Source organism: Pangasianodon hypophthalmus, chromosome 14 (genome assembly GCF_027358585.1).
Source record: "Pangasianodon hypophthalmus isolate fPanHyp1 chromosome 14, fPanHyp1.pri, whole genome shotgun sequence".
Lineage (NCBI taxonomy): Eukaryota > Metazoa > Chordata > Actinopteri > Siluriformes > Pangasiidae > Pangasianodon > Pangasianodon hypophthalmus.
In genome coordinates, this window is record NC_069723.1 from 5,925,744 (window position 1) to 5,944,475 (window position 18,732).

Genomic DNA, 18,732 nt, shown 5'->3' on the forward strand with positions numbered 1-18,732 from the left:
TAACACTCAACACTTACTTACTCACTTACTTTAACTAACAATTACATACTTGAAGTGACCCAAGTGGATGGTTCTAGAGCAGTATTCAAACATTTGCCACTAAAAACACAAAAACAATTAGTCCAAATAATAAAAAGGGCTGATGACAATAATTGACATATTACATAGTTTAGGTAAGCCTGGTCACACACTACTAACATTTAGATAAGCATCAGGGTCATTTCTGATTTCAGTAGAGATTTAGCTTAAAGTATCCAGGTAATATCCAGGTAAAATTGTCCACTGTACAATGAATGAGACTTGGGCAAAGTTTTTAGCAAGTGCAATCATTAGGCTACCCAAATGACAACTTCCACAATCAGCATATATATATATATATATAGAGAGAGAGAGAGAGAGACTTTTTCAGGGGACTTCTTGTATTTCTTTAAGGATAAGAACGGGAAACGGAGCTTGTGACATGATGTGATTTGCTGAGGATCCTGTGTGCTCTAAATGTGAAAATAAAACTGCACAGGTACATTTTCTATTTTTGTCCTCCCCATGTCCACATGGGCTTTTTCTGGGCTTTCTGGTTTCCCCCCACCACTCAAAAACATGCCAGTAGGTGATAAATTGACCCTAGGTGTGAATGAGTGTATGAATGTGTGTGTACATGGTGCCCTGCAATGGCCGGTGTCTCATCCAGGGTGTATTCAGGCATCATGCCCAGGATTTTCCCGGGATAGGCACTGGGTCCACTGCGACCCTAACCAGGATAAAGCGGTTACTGAAAGTGAGTGAGTGAGTGGGTTTCCCTGTGCCATCTAAAGTGGACACGCCCATATTTTGAATACATTGAGAGTGGGTGGACCTAAAATGTTTTACACAAGTAGCAGCTATAACCAGCTAGAACACATTTGAAGTATATATACAAAATCTGAGTTGCGTATTTTCAATTGTGGGTAATTTAACTACAATAATTTATTTTAATCTATAATCTATCTCTAATCTATAATCTAAGGTTCTTTTCACAGTTCTTTTCACACACACAGTTTCTGTGTGTGTGTGTGTGTGTGTGTGTGTCATAGTCTTATGTAACTGAGCTATACACAGAGTGCTTTCTGTGCCTCACTGGTTCTTCCCTTCCCATCGACCTGGAATCAGAGCTCTCTTGATCGCCTACAAACAGCTCATTTAAAGCACTGAACAAGCATTATTCAAAATGGTGATCTGCTTTTCTCATCTCTCACAGACCGTCAGACTGATCCACAAACTTCCTCCTACTCATTTAGCTCCTGTGCTGTGAGAGAGAGTACTCAGTATGTGCTACAGGAAAACGTATGCGTTCCACACCCTGTTGTTGACCCCCTCAGCTGAGTGTGCAAGCTAATGCCTCACGCCTGCATTTTCACTGAAGGAAGAGGTCTCTCACACACACACACACACACACACACAGGAAATTCCAACACAAAACAGACCTCCTGAATACATCAGAGAGTTGAACTAATGTTCTGGTCCACGTTAACGGCACCAGCTCACGATGCTTGTGAATTGTGTGGGTGTTCCATAAGGTCAGGAGAGGACAGACATTTACAAATATTAACATTCAATTGTGTTGTTTACTTTCAGTGGAAACATCTTTAGATGTGGATATAAATAAACCAAGAGACACATGAATATAGGAGGGGCTTGGAATTTTGTTTAAATGACAACTTGCATCACATTAAGCAACGTTTTGAGCCTCTGTATCTGTCTCTTAATCAAAACATACATCTATGATTTACATACTCAAAGCTGCATGATGACATGGCTACATTTTCCCTAGTTTCCCTTGGGAACATATTTCCTTGTGAAGTTCACGACTGCAAATCCTCTCTTAAAAAACCAAACACTCGTTATAGTGCAGATATTTAATTGCCTTTACTAAAAGCATTAGTAAATGATCCCTGTTAGTTTATTAAGCTTTGGGAGATTTGTTTTGTTTCTAAGGGATGCAATTGCTTCTTTGCTTCTTTGCACTGCTTAATATTGATTCATCATACTTTGAAAGTTATATGAGCAATATTTGGTGTTGTGTACTGGAAAAGAGATTACGCATTCAAACACTGTCTTGTAGAAGTGTCTTCTTTTCTAGTTCTGTTCATTCACAACCTGTTGAAGAATGAATACTGCCATGAAGAGGACAGATGGATGCAAGAGCACGTTTTCTGGTTTTATTAGATAGTTTTAGTAAATGTGGCAGACAAACCAAAGGCCTAAGCAATACTCAGAAACATGAGGCAGGCAAATAGTAAGGTGATCCGCAAACAGGTATAAATTAAACAAGACTAAATCAGTAGACAGGAAGCAGGATATGGTCAAATCACTAATCAAGGCAGGCAGATAAAAGCTTGGACTTATCAGAATCAGATTCAGAATGTCTTTATTTTTGCCAAGTACGTTACACATACAAGAAATTTGTTGTGGTAAGTGCATACATGGATGACATGTAACATACTAAACGGACCAGAGAATTGCGTAGAAGATTAGATATAAAGAAGCAATTGTAAAAGTAACCAAAGATGAAAAAGTGCAAATATATGAAAATATATTTTCATGGGCACAATGCTGAAGTGAGATTTCACAAAGTAATACTGAGAGATTTTCTTATTTAAAGAAATTAGTGTGAGTTCAGTTAATGATCAGGTGACTATGAACATGGGGATAGATGCCTGAACAGATGCCATGTGGGCTGAGGATCATGGGAGTTGCAGACATGGCAGAACAAACACCAGTAAAAAGTTTCTGATGGAACTGCAGAACTCAGTGTTACCTTTTCCAGAGATCTGCTTTGCCACGACTAATACTTCAATTTGGATGTAGATGGGGTCTAATCCACTGTCATCTTCGGTGAACTCACACCTCTACAGCTTCCACAACTAGCACATCTGGACTTTAATCTGTGTTTTTGATCAGCTAAAGGCAGTGATTTTCCTTAATGACAGACAAAACCACCTTGACATTTTTACTCAGCACTTTTACAATAACTGCTAAAATGGTCAATTTTGGTCATTTAGATTAAAAAGGAATGGGAGAGAGGTGATGATGTAATATAAATACTTTTACTCCATGTGTAATTCTCATTCAGCCTAGAAGATTTATATTATCATGTATAATTTGTGATCTGCTTTAAATTTCAGAATGTAATCACAGAGTCTATATAACAGTGTACAGTGGATATAAAAAGTCTACACACCCCTGTTAAAATGGCAGGTTTTTGTGAAGTAAAAGCATGACACTAAGATAAATCATGTCAGATATTTTCCCACCTTTAATGTGGAATTGCAAAGTAAACAAATAAAGTGAAAAACAATCAGAAACTTTTTTTTACGGAAAAAAAGAAAAATAAAAACTTACAGTAACCTAGTTGCATAAGTGTGCACGCCCCTAAATTAATACTTCATTGAAGCACCTTTTGATTTTATTACACCACTCAGTCTTTGGGTAAGAGTCTATCATCATCTTGACTTGACAATATTTTCCCACTCTTTCTTGCAAAAACATTCTAGATCCATCAAATCATGAGGGCGTCTCCTGTGCACAGCCTGCTTCAGGTCACACCACAGATTTTCAGTTGGGTTCAGGTCTGAGCTCTGGCAAGGCCATTCAGAAACATTGATCTTCTTTTGGTTAAGCCATTCCTTTGTTGATTTGGATGTATGCTTTGGGTTATCATTGTGCTGAAAAGTGAAATTCCTTTTTCATCTCCAGCTTACTAGCAGACACCTGAATGTTTTGCACTACAATTGGCTGGAATTTGTAGCTATTCATGATTCCCTCCACCTTGATAAAACCTGCAGTTCTGGCTGAAGAAAAGCAGCTCTAAAGCATGATACTGCCACCACCATGCTTCGCCTTCGGTATGGTGTTCTTTTGGTGAACTCGGAAGAAAGGCTTCTGCTTATTTTGTGTCCTGGTCATCAAATAATCTTCAGAACACATTACAGTTGAATCACTTTGTTACAATGGGAGAGTTTAAAGCTCTGATAAAAACTGTGTAACTGAGAGTGTAATTGCTAAAAGAGTGTAATTGCTATTCATAAGCAGGATTTTGTACTATGTGTTTTGTATTTTTCTTTTTGTCTGCATTTTTATGTCTGTTTTTGTGTGTTCAACTTTTAAGTTTTAATCTGTAATGGTGTGCCTTCTTGGCCAGGTCTCCCTCGGAGAAGATATTTAATCTCAAGGGACTTCTTGGTTAAATAAAGCTTAAATTAAAAAAAATGTGCTTTTTTGCACCAAACATATCTTTTGGAATTATGGAATTATTATACCTGTTGGAATTGGTCTCATCAGACCATAACACATTTTGCCACATGGTTTGGGGTGATTTAGTTGAGCTTGGATGTTTTTTGTGAGAAAAGGCTTCCATCTAGCCATCCTACCCCATAACCCAGACATGTGAAGAATATGAGCGATTGTTGTCACATGCAGACAGTAATCACTACTTATCAGATATTCCTGCAGCTGCTTTAATGTTTCCGTAGGTCTCTTGGCTGCCTCCCTGGTAAGTAAATTTGTAAATTTTGGAGGGAGGTCCTGTTCTTGGTAGTGTCACTGTTGATGATGTACATGGTACATCTAATGTTTTGGAAATTCTTTTATACCCCTGTCCTGACCGATATCTTTCGACAAGCTGTATGATAATTACTTTTGAACATGTGATAGGTTCATTCTGAACACAGCCACATCCCCAATTATAAAAAGGGTGTGCATACTTATGCAACCAGGTTATTGTTTTTTTATTTTTCCTATTATTCCCTAAAATGTTTCTGATTGTTTTCACTTAATTGTGGGTGGTAAAAGTTCTGACATGATTTTTTACTTCACAAAAACCTGCCAATTTAACAGGGGTGTGTAGAATTTTTATATCCACTGTTTTTAGGGTCCGCAAAGGTACAGCGAAACTTAGATGTTAATTTTAAAAAGAAAAACACAATAATTTTTACAGGAATCTGGAAGATGAAATCTGATCATTTCCATGAGTTTCCCCTGTGCTCCCTAGTTCTGCACGTACAGAGTGATTATCAGACGGCATGACTGAGCTTATCTAGCAGCACTACAGCACATGAGTCTAATGGAGCAGATTTTCAAGGGCATACATGGTTCAGATTGTATAATACGCATAAACCATCTTTGAATTTTGTCCCATGCACCCTGGCAAAGTGTTTCAATGATATAGTGTTTTAATGTTTTAATGATACTTTCTGATACTATCCAATGTCCTGCTTCATCTGATCCAAAACAGTACTGCCTGCTATATTTCACAGAATTATGATTCCCTGTGATGTATGAAATTTGCACGCTGAGCAGAGGCTGCATGTTGTAACATTTACAACAAAAGCGGCAACTTAAAACGGCCATGAAGGCACACGTGTGCATCCAAATGGCCATGTTGCCTCAGGACTCGCCAGCTTGTCGCCCGCTCCCTGCATGTTGACCCTGGGGAGCCTCTGAAAGACACTGCAACCCCCCTCAGGCCCTTTTTTGGTAGGATCAAAGCCTGGAAGATCCATAAACTGCTTAATGCAGAAAGTGTGCCACATTGAGCTTGGGCCACACAATTACCTCATTACACACTTTCAGCTCCACCACCTCTTTTCTATAGCACCCTCCCCCCAGTGCAACAATACCCATCTGCTGGGACCTCAGTGTGGGCGCTGTGGAAGAAAAGAGAGAGCATCTGGTATAAGCCTTTCTGGGTCCTCTTTGTGGAAAAAATATTGTGAGATCATGAATTTAATTTATAGAAACACCTGATTGGTCCAAACAGTCTTGCTTTTGTCATGTAACAAAGAACATCTAATAATGAATCAGCTACTGATCCTCCATGCCTTGTGATATTCATCCTAATATTTGTAGCAAGCAAAAAGTATTTGAAATGAATTTTTGTGTTTCAAATAAGTTGAATAAACTATCTTAGTTTTTTTATAACTAGGAGTGGACATATGTATATAAGGTCCAATTTACTGTGGTGGGCAGACATATTTCCAGTGTATATTTTGACAAGTAAGTAAAAAGGCTAAGATGTGGCGGATTCAAATCCAGCCAATTTACATCTAAGCCAATAAGAGACTCTCTTTAATAAGTGGCTCTTAATTTAAGCAAGGGCTATTGGATTCAATCTGTTGGAAGTCTGATCTTTATGGGGATCAGGAGAGCACCCATGAGGTTATGCTTTGTGGTAGCTGTGAGTAAATGTCTGCCCAAATAAATCTCTGCAGTCCAGATGGGCTTGCGGATCCTTGATCGAAACAAGCCAGAGCTCACTGTCATCCCTGATGTTTTATAGGGTAGTTCACTGCCTACAGCTTGAGGAGCAGACAGCAGACCTTTTTGTCTGCTTTAATTTCCCATTGTACCGAACGCATCTTTGAAGGATTAGAAATTATAGTCCTCATGAAAGAACAGCCCTGTTCCTGTTGTCTGTCTGTTTTTTTCCAACGTAGTCAAACCTTTGTTGTGTTGCACAGTGCAAGATCATCCTCTTGTGGTATGAAAAGGAAACTGCCATAGATTCAGTGATCTTTTCAGATCAGATCTTTTCTCCATCCACCGTTTTGACATAGTATCTGCCAGGATGGAAGCCCATCATCTGATCTGCTTACTGGTGTATAACTCCTCTATGTTGGACCGCTCAATCACCACTGATGCCCTCACAGTCCATCTGGTAAACACAGCTAAGAATCTTGATGTGATTCTAGATGATGAGCTTGACTTTGGCGATCACATCAACTATTAGATATTGCTGATTTCTTGCTCACAACACCAGAAAAAATGACTACAGAAACTGTTCAAATTCTCATACAAGATTAGATTACTGCTTACCGCAACTTCTGTATGTCTTCTCTACGTGGTAGTGATGCGTCATTCAGGAAGGAGTCAGCTCTTTTAGCTGGCTCATTTAGCTAAGCCCTAAGAGCTGACTCGCATACAGAACTGTGCAAACAATCTTAGGCACATGTAAAGAAATGCTGTAAAGCAAAGATGCCTTTTAAAATAATGCAATTAAACGTTTTCTACACTTACAAAAGTCTATAAAGAGCAGTAAACAACAACAAAGTCAATATTTGATGTGACAACTCTTTGTCTTTAAAATGCATCAGCAGTCTCAGATAGAGTTTGTGCAGTTTTATAAGGAAACTAGCTTGTAAGTTTTACTGAGCATCTTGGAGAATCTGCCACAGTTCTTCTGGAGACTTTCAGCATTCATTCTTGCCTGAAACATGGTCTATTTCACACTATGTTACCTTCTTTACTGGCATACAAACATTTCTGAAACATTTTTTGGTTGGAAAAGTGATGTTTGGAAATCAGTTTTTTTACTGACTCAGTAACGCAGAAGTCTGAGACAAAATTAGTAGAAATTTAGGATGCCTAAGACTTTTGAACAGGACTGTATTTGAGCAATTTATTTTGTAAAGGCAATGCTGCCACTCTAGCAGTGGAATTTAATCAGTGAAAACCTCTTTTCAACATCTGAGCTGTCTGTTATTGTGAATGGTGAGCTGTGTGTTTAACTCTCAGCTGTGTGACCAAGGCAGTACGACAGGAAGTATCCGCTGTACTGCTTTAGTTTACATACATTGTTCTGTATGTAGTTACTTTTATTAGGGGAGGTGATCAGTTTTCTGGATAAATGGAAATAAATCTTCTTAATGAAGCACAGACACAGCAGGCACAATAACAATAACGCAAGGATGCCTACTGTATGGAAATTTGGAGTTCCTTGTTGTTTTAATAAATATTTAAATAGATTTTATAAACTGCAATGCAAAGTAATGCTATTTTGTTAGTTAGAAGGTAGAGAGAGATTTCATGAAACAATATCACCCACAGTCAGGCAAAGAAGAACAATAAGGTCTTGTCGTAAGTTGTCTTGGGACTCTCCTACTCATGTCCCACCACTAGCTCCCTCTTGTGGCTGGAAACATATAGTCATATCTCAGGCCTTGAAGTGCTCTGCATCCCATTATCTATGTGTGCATCTATCTCCCCTTTTTCACACACCACAGAACGTACATTCCAACTCAGCTCTTCATATCACGATGCCTGATATGTCCTTCTCTGAGATTTGAGCATGCTCATAAGGCAAGACGTCACTACTTTAGTGTACACTTCAGGGCAAAAAAATGGGCCAAGCCCAAAATGGCAAATATTAAGCTTTTAATGGTCTTAACAACAAGTCATTGGTCAGAAAATTAGCTAGAATTAAACAAATGCACTCCTGAGACCTCCTGTGCCACCATTTGCTCGTTTTTTCTTTTTCTGCAGTGAACTGTTTTGGGGAAAAGCTAGAAACTAACACATCTGGGTGTAAAACATTTTCCAAAAATATCTTTTGGGATGTTTTTTTTTTCTTAAAAGATTAGTCATTAATTGCTTATCTGCCATACCTGATGCAGCCCATCAAGTGCTACAAGGCTTAAACATTTAAAGAAATCAGAGGGAAAAGCTATCCCATACTAAGTTCCTTTATCAAATTTTTAATTCTTGCTAATTTCCTGACCAACGATTTGTTGTTAAGACCATTGTAAGCTTGATATTTTTGCCAGTTTGGGCTTGGCCCCGGCCCTTTTTTTTTTTTTTGCCCAGGAGTGTATAGTGGTGGAATGAGCTTCACCTTCCTCTCTGAACAGTCCAGTGTTTCTCCATAATGTCTACAAAGTTCCCAACTGTTCTTGGCTTCTTCCTGCACTTTTTATATTTCTGAACTCTTTTATGTGCTTATTGTTTATGCACTTACACCAATTAGCCATAACATTAAAACCAGTGACAGGTGAAGTGAATACCATTGATTATCTCATTACAATGGCATCTATCAAAGGGTTGGATATAATAAGCAGCAAGTGAACAGTCAGTTCTCGAAGTCGATGTGTTGGAAACAGGAAAAAGTGTAAGGATCTGACCAACTTTGACAAGAGCCAAATTGTGATGGCTAGATGACTGAGTCAGAGCATCTCCAAAACAGCAGGTCTTGTGGGGTGTTCCCGGTATGTAGTGGTTAGCACCTACTAAAAGTGGTCCAAGGAAGGACAACTGATGAACCGGCGACAGGGTGATGAGCGCCCAAGGATCATTGATGCGTGTGGGGAACAAAAGCCCGTCTGGTCCAATCCCACAGAAGAGCTACTGTAGCACAGATTGCTGAAAATCTTAATGCTAACTATGATAGAAAGGTGTCAGAACACACAGTGCATCACAGCTTGCTGCGTATGGGGCTGCGTAGCCGCAGACCGGTCAGTGTTCCCATGCTGACTCCTGTCCACCACCAGAAAGTGCCTACAATGGGCACGTGAGCATCAGAACTGGACCATGGAGCACTGGAAGAAGGTGGCCTGGTCTGATGAATCACATTTTCTTTTACATCATTTGCATGGGCAGGTGCATGTGTGTGTCGCACCAGGATGCACTATGAGAAGAAGGCAAGCTGGCAGAGGAAGTGAGATGCTCTGAGCAATGTTCTGCTGGGAAACCTTGGGTCCTGGCATTCATGTGGATGTTACTTTGACACGTACCAACTACCTAAACATTGTTGCAGACCAAGTACACCCCTTCATGGCAAAGGTATTCCATAATGGGAGTGGCCTCTTTCAGCAGGATAATGCGCCCTGCCACACTGCAAAAATTGTTCAGGAATGGTTTGAGGAACATGACAAAGAGTTCAAGGTGTTGACTTGGCTTCCAAATTCCCCAGATCTTAATTCGATTGAGCATCTGTGGGATGTGCTGGACAAACATGTCCGATCCATGGAGGCGCCACCTCAAAACCTACAGGAATAAAAGGATCTGCTGCTAACATCTTGGTGCCAGATGCCACAGCACACCTTCAGAGGTCTTGTGGAGTCCATGCCTCAACAGTCAGCGCTGTTTTGGCGGCACAAGGGGGACCTACACAATATTAGCCAGGTGGTTTTACTGTTATGGCTGTTCAGTGTATGTCCTCATGTTTTTAAATTAGTTACCCTTTTAGTTACAGATAACATCACTCTTGTACTTGTACAAGCTCTTAACATTCTGTAGGCTATCAGGTATTAATCCCATACAAATTCTTCAAGGCCTTTGTATTGTTGCACTTTCAGCTGTTTTCACTTTTTGTAAGTTGCTCCTAGTTTCATGTGTGTTGAAATCTACAGTGGTAGAATGTTACCACAAAAACATTAAAACCTTTTGTTTGGAAACACGTGTCACAACTGAGATGTTTTGTGACTATGACTATAACCGAAAATAGCCCTCAGCGACTCCTACCATAGAATGGTGTGCCAGGATGCATAATCACAACAAAAGAGGTAAGCATAAAAATCTTTGAATAAATAACTTCAGGGACAATTACTTCTCAGTTCATACACTTTGATGGAAGACAACGTGTCATCATGTGGCTGTGATTAATACCGGAAACACACGGTGATGTGCATTACGTATTTCCTGCTTATGTACCAGGAAGACACAGCCAAATACAATATGGCGTCTACACGTGAATCGGGACTTTTTTCCACACATGAGAAGGTATGATATTTTACTGCTTTTATTACACTGATTCAATGCACTGTGTTTGCAAAAAGACAAGACAGTTAAGACACACAATCTTGTGAAACTTTGTGGTGAAATAGATGAGTCATTTTGATCTTAAGCAGACCTACACAGATCCACATGTGTGGGTGTGGGTGTGTTGTGTTTGTGTGTGGACTGATGACACTAGTTTGAATATGAAACATGCTTTGTTCATTTGGTTTACTGTAGTATTTACTTTAAATGTTAAAGGTGTTATTTTAACTTTGAATAGCGAGATGTTTGTTCTCCTCAGGGCCCACTTCCCACTCATTCCCCACTCAGTTTCTCTCTGCAAAAGACCTGGAAATTGTGATTGCGGCACGGTTGGACTACCGTAATTCTCAGTATGTTGGCCTTCCTCAAACTGCCTCATCTTACTTGCAGCTTGTGCAAAATGCAGCAGCTAGATTTTTAAGAGGGACCAAAAAGAGGGATAATATTTCCCCCGTTTTGGCATCTCTTCACTGGCTCCCTGTTAAGTTCAGAATTGATTTTAAAATTCTTATTTATGAATATAAAGTTCTTTCTGGTCTTGCTCCACAATGCATCATTGACGTTCTTCACCCTTACTCTCCTACTAGAACGCTAAGATCTTGTAATCAACTTCTTCTAGCTGTCACCCGTTGTCGTACAAAGACAAAGGGTGATCGAGCCTTTTCTGTGGTTGGTCTCAAACTCTGGAACACTCTTCCCTTTCACATGAGGGCCGTTCGATCTTTAGCCATTTTTAAATCTTCTCTTAAAACTTATTTTTCTTCTTGGTCTTATGATGCTATTTAACGTGATGTTATATGATGTTATGTACAGCACTTTGGATCAATTAGTGTTGTCTTTAAATATGCTTTATAAATAAAATTTGACTTGACTTTGATTTAATGTATATTAATTACACATCATTAAACTCCATATAATGGAATGAATTAATGTTGAGAAACACATCATTACACTATTTGTTCAGATTAGCTTTACGCCTCAGCATGCTTGCAATCACGTCAGTTGATCTAATGCTATTCAGGATGCAAGAGAACTGCACATTCTTGGGTTAATCACAGTAAATCACAGTTTGCATAACGGCTTACTGTCACCTTATTTGGATAGTGTTAAAGTAAGTATGTCTAAACCACAGCACTTAAAATTCTCAAATTTGATTGGTGTTAAGTAGTTCTGGCTACAAGGCAAATCACAGATTTATATTAATGTGCTCATTCTAATGCATTATCCTTTCTATACTAACAACACAGGGACATGTATTGTGGGCGCTCAAAATAAACATTAAGCATTTTTAAAAGGAGTCTCCAGTGCTTTGTCAGAGTCAGAGGTTAAACTTTCCTTTACGTTTTCTGATACTGGAAAATCTTCAGAATAGAGGGTTTTGTGGTTTATTGGTAATATAAGAAGCTTCATTTTTTTTTTTTGTCTTATTAATTTAAAGTATTAATTAATTTAAATTTTTTAAAAATGTTAGCATTGGCAAGTTGCTGTGGTAAAAGGAATAAATCATTTTGGGACTTTGGAAAATAATCAACTTTAGGGTAACTTCAGGGTTATTCCTTACATATAATATGTGTATTATTCATAGGTCATGAAACTAGTCTAAAACCATACAGAGAAAGTAATGTCATTTTAATATAACAACAGTTCAAGTAAATAATAAAAAATACTGAATTATCAAGTTACTATAATACAGATTGCAGAAATACAGTATAAATCTATAACTCACTGAGCAACTATTAGAGTCTGAAATATTTTTGTTGTTATGTTTGTCTCTCTCTATAAATAGCTAAAAATAGCATGTGTATTAGCATTACTGAGCAAAAAGTCTTATGCACCCATTCACCCATTTCATGCTCTTTTATTTAAGTACAAACTTTAGATGCCCAACCATTTCTTTTGCAAAAAAAAGTCCAGCATGTTAAATGCCATGCCATTAAAGAAAGGCAGATATTAAGTAAGAGACCAACTGTTGTATAATTGCCTTTTGTGTGCTTTCTCATTCAGATACCTGTACAATGTCTGGATGACCCCTTTGGGTTCAATGCTGAGGTGATTTATGGAGACGAGTCCTATTCTCTGTATCGATGTACCCCATTTTTGACCATCTATAGAATACAGCACATGTAAGTCAGCTATTGTGGATGACCTGTTGAAATAAACTGCAAACAGCTGCTATGGTGTTTATGCTTACAATTAATACTGTACACTGTACAGTTTAAACTGTTTTTATTCTAAGGCCCACTATCGACAGCAATGAAAGATCTTATGCTGAAGCTGGGGGTACCTGTAAGTACACTTTATATAAGTGCTTTATTTATCAGGGTCTTCTGTCAATTTTATTTTATGTCCAACACTGCATACGAATCGCGATTTCACAATGTTTATTTTTCAAAACATTTTTGAATCTCTTCATACAGTTGAATCAAGACATCAAATGCAGAACATGTCCAGTGCAGATAACCGTGGACAACCTAATGCCACTCCACGTCCTGTCTGGCCTGAGGACACTGATGCTCACCACAATCACAATCATCCCACCTTTACTGATGGTGGGACATTCCCTGTATTCATATATATATATATATATATATATATATATATATATATATATATATATATATATATATATATATGAACTTGTCACTTGAATATTTAACTTGTAAGTGCATATCATTATGTCACACAAGGGGCCACTTCCTCACAGTGCAAAGTGGATTTTTCATTTGGACAATGATGCAATTTCCTTGCCTTTATCACATTGTTCTGCTAATCAAGTACAGTAATGGCAACACTTCTGTAAAGATGTTGCTTCCAATATTTATAACATTTATCTACATTTTATAAGGCTGTTGTGAAAAAGTGTACATAGATCACAATAGCAGGGTACACACTGCTTATGAGGTTTGTCCCTCAAGATTCCAAGCTTGGGCAGCTAACAAATTAATGTCCAAGTGCTCCATAAATTTCAACAATGTATTTGCTAGCTACATAGCTATTCTAACCTGCTTGCATATGTGCTAGCAAAAATTTATCTGTTACCTAAGCAAATAAAGCAACAGCACTTGACAAAAAGGAAAGGTCAAGTCTGGTAAAACTAATTCATGAATGATTTATGGCTGTTCCTTGTAGGTGGCTCTTCACTAGCCATGGCTACAGGTGGTATGGGAAACTACAAGCCTGAGCAGGCAGAGAGCCTTGTGCTGCTGGAGGAGGAAGAATCGGACAAGCAGCCAAGAACAAAGATGAAAAAAGTAGGGAAAAGAGGAGGGAAAAAATCCCGTCGAAAGCAACGACAATAAACAACAAACAATAGCATTTCAGAAATCTTTCATTTTGAATAAATATGTTTTGATCAATTGTATAACGCATTAATGCTTTGGCTTCATTGTAGAATATGTTTCTTTATAGCCAAAACACTAACACTGTAGCTGTCTTAGCTGCTTAGTTGAGAATAAATATTAAAATAGCCAGTGCTAAGTGGTTGGTGTGCATTTCTTTGGTTGGTGTGTCTTTTTTATGTATGTATACTACACAAAATAGAGATCAGATGACTTGCAGCAAACTGCAAAATATGTGACCTGAAAAAGACTGGTGTGGGTCCTCATCTACCAGAATATACTCCAGCAGAAGAAACTGGTACTGCCCTTCATGGTGTGGTCCAGGGTGCTAGTACTCTTAACCATGTCTCGGGCAACTCCGTCCATTTAACTAAAACGTTTGTGTTTGGTGGTTGAGAATAACTATGCTAAGTGTACCTTTTCAATCAGACCCAAAATTCCACATTTGCTGAGCAAGTATTAAACAAGGCTAATGTTATGAACATGGACAGATAGGAGATCATTCTAGCAACTTCTCTTCAAAGACACAAGGTAACAGGTTAGCAAAATTTCTTGCTCTAAGATACAGAGTCAGCAGTTTCAATTAAACTGTCAGAGAGTCAGTTACTATAGCATTTTTACTGTCTCTCCTTTATATACTTTTTATTGCATGTTTATGTCCAAGTGCTCCATAAATTTCAATAGTGCATCTTCTAGCTACATAACCATTCTAGCCTCCTAGCATGTGTGCTAGCAACAGGCTACCTGTTACCTGAGCAAATAAAGCAACGGCACTTGACAACAAGGACTGAACGAAATGACAAAGATTCTCCCAAGGGGAAACAGTGAGAAAAATCTGGCAAGGGTATGTTAAAAAGAATACTGAAACTCACAAACTAGTCATAATCATAGCAGTTGAAGACTTGTTGCATCTTGTGATTTACTGGGAAAGGTCAAGAATGGTAAACCTAATTCATGAATTATTTATGGCTGCTCCTTGTAGGTGGCTCTCCACTAGCCATGGCTATGGGTGGTATGGGAAACTACCTAAGTTTAAGTGTTTTTTTTGTTTTGTTTTTAATCTATGAAATTAAACAGGTTTTTTCATGTTATTCATAAGATTTAGGTTTAATGAGTTTTATTTAGATTTTTTTTTGTTTAGCTGTGGGCAGCAAACTATATATAACACTGATAACACTGATTATCTCGTTACAAAGGCACCTGTCAAGGGGTGGGGTATATTAGGCGGGAAGTGAACAGTCAGATCTCGAAGTCGATGTATTGGAAGCAGGAAAATTGGGCAAGCGTGAGGATCTGAGCGACTTTGACAAAGGGCCAAATTGGGGTCAGAGCATCTTCAAAACGGCACATCTTGTGGGGTGTTCCCGGTATGCAGCAGTTAGTACCTACCAAAAGTGATCCAAGGAAGGACAACCGGTGAACACGTCAACAGGGTCATGGGCTCCCAAGGCTCACTGATGCATGTGGTGAGTGAAGGCCCATCTGGCCCAATCCCACAGAAGAGCTACTGTAGCACAGATTGCTGAAAAACTTAATGCTAACTATGATAGAAAGGTGTCAGAACACACAGTGCATCACAGCTTGCTGTGTATGGGACTGCGTAGCTGCAGACCAGTCAGAGTGCCCATGCTGACCCCTGTCCACTGCTGAAAGTGCCTACAATGAGCACATGACCATCAGAACTGGACCATGGAGCACTGGAAGAAGGTGGCCTTGTCTGATGAATCACATTTTCTTTTACATCGTGCGACAGCCGGGTGCGTGTGTGTTGCTTACCTCGGGAAGAGATGGCACCACAATGCACTATGAGAAGAAGGCAAGCTGACGGAGGCAGTGTGATGCTCTGGGCAATGTTCTGCTGGGAAACCTTGGGTCCTGGCATTCATGTGGATGTTACTTTGACACGTACCAACTACCTAAACATTGTTGCAGACCAAGTACACCCCTTCATGGCAAAGGTATTCCATAATGGGAGTGGCCTCTTTCAGCAGGATAATGCGCCCTGCCACACTGCAAAAATTGTTCAGGAATGGTTTGAGGAACATGACAAAGAGTTCAAGGTGTTGACTTGGCTTCCAAATTCCAAAACAGGCCTCTGTGGGACGTGCTGAACAAACAAGTCTGATCCATAGAGGCCCCAACTCGCAACTTACAGGACTTGAAGGATCTGCTGCTAACATCTTGGTGCCAGATACCACAACACAGCTTCAGAGGTCTTGTGGAGTCCAGGCCTTGACAGTCAGAGCTGTTTTGGTGGCTCAAGGGGGACCTACACAATATTAGGCAGGTGGTTTTAATGTGATTCATGTTCAATCAGGATTGTTGACGGTGGAGTGGCTGGCCTCTTTATGTCCCAGGGTGCCCTCATATCTGTGCTGCCTTCTGGCTCTCCCTTTTAGTTATGCTGTCATAGTTCATCTTGCCGGAGTCTCTGCTTGCAAAGTACATTGTCCTTAACCATTATGGGACAAAAGCTTACCTAACAATCTCTCTCTCTCTCTCTCACTCTGTCGAGCTACAAACCTTACTTCATGTGAAAACTGTGATCAATTTACTGGTTGCACTTTTTGTCCATCTTGTACACAGTTATAAAAGGGATTTATTTATAAATGCACTATCCTTTAGCACCCAGATGAGGATGGGTTCCCTTTTGAGTCTGGTTCCTCTCAAGGTTTCTTCCTCATAGCGTCTCAGGGAGTTTTTCCTTGCCACTGTCGCCTCTGGCTTGCTCATTAGGGATAAATTCACATATTTACAATTTATTTTGGTTTAATTTAATTTGAATCTATTTTATTTCTGTAAAGCTGGTTTGTGACAATATCCATTGTTAAAAGCACTATACAATTAAAATTGAATTGAATTGAATGTTCAACAGTAATTATCATACAGCTCTCATCAAGTATGTCATGGAGTGATTCTGATTAAACCCAAATTAAGATCTGCTGATTCTGTAGGATTTTCTTGGCATCTTCTTGGTTTCATGCGACTGCTGAAGCCATGGTCCACAAAGAGCTTACAAAGCATATATGGAATCTCATTGTCGAAAGGTATCAATCAGGAGAGGGGTCCAAAACATTAGATGTACCATGGAACACAGTTAAGGTCATCGTCAACAAGTGGAGAAAATGGGCCCCACAGCTGTATTACTAAGAATAGAACGTCTCTCCCAAATTGAAAATGACAAGATGAAAACTAATCAGGGAGGCTACCAAGAGACCTACAACAACATTAAAGAAACTGCAGGAATATCTGGGAAGTACTGGTCACTCCCTGCATGTGTCAACATTCTCTTGTATTCTTCACATGTTTGGGCAATGGCTAAATGGATACCCTTTCTCACAAAAAATTAATAAAATAAAAAATATTTAAAAAACACCAAGATCTGGTTTCAATCTGGGCAAAATGTGTTATGGTCTGATTGATGAGACCAAGGTAGAAATTCGGAGCATAATTCTAAAAGATATGTTTGGCACAAAAACAAGACAGCTTACCACACAAAGCTTGGACTGGAGCTCCAAATACCAATGTATTTTAGCACAAAACCTGCAGGCCTCTGTTAGACAGTTGAAGATGAAGGATGTCACCTTCCAGCATGATAACGGCTCAAAGCACAAATCCAAGTCAACAAAGGAATAGCTTCAGATGAAGATCAACATTTTGGAATGGCCCAGTCAGGGCCCTGATGTAAATCTTATCTCAAACCTGTGGAATAACTTCAAGAGGGACATCCCCTCACAATTTGATAGATCTGGAGCATTTTTGCAAGGAAGAGTGGAATGAAATTGCCAAATCAAGATTACCCCAAAAAGACTGAGTACAAGCAAAAAGTGCTTTATGGATCACTTGTGCATCCAGGTTATTGTAAGTTTTTTAAAAATTGAATTTTATTTCTTAACACATGTCTATTTGTTTTCCACTTGAATTTTGGTACGATTGGTACAATTTTGATACATTTGCAGGCAGAAAGTTCATGGAACCACAAGTAATTATCCCCAGACATGTGTGCCGTGCAAGATTTCACGACACACTCTCCGATTAATGATAACGAAGGAAGAAAGAAACCATCAGTCACTTAAAAAAAGTTGCAGGACAACCTGAGAGCAGCAGGAACAACAGTTACACAGAGAATAATAATCAGTGAACTGCACCGCAGTCATTTCCATTCCTACATTACAGGCAAATCCCTTCTACTAAAAATTAAGCACAGAGAGGCACATCTAAAATGTGCACACAAGCATTTAGAACAAATGATTGGAAAAATCAGAACAATATACTCTGGTCAGACAAACCTAAAATACAACTCTTTGGCAATAATTTAGCTTGTCTTGTTTGGAGAAAGAAGGGTTGTTGATATGATCCTCATAACACCATAAGCACAGTGAAGTACGGAGATGCGAGCTTCATGTTACGGGGGTCATTACACGCCATCGAAGGAAACACAAATGGATCAATTCACCGAGACAGATTAGAGGAGAATTTCATCTCATTGGCCAAGAAACTGAACCTAGGGAGAAGATGGACAGCCAAAATAACTCAAAAAGACCTTGCACGATCTAGCCAATCTCCTGACTTGATTCTCATTGAAAATATATGCGGAGTTTTAAAATAGCAAGTCCATCAGTTGGACCCACGTAACCTTGGGCAATTGAAGAGGATTTGACAAGAGGAATGGGACGAAATTGAGCACAATGCTGCAAAGAGCTAAGTACTTTTTACCGTCAATGTCTCGGAGCTGTAACTGCCAGCAACATCTTTGCAATAAAATACTAATGTTGGTAATTTGTGGTGTCTGAATACTTTGTCCCTATCAGTTTCATTTTTTAAACAT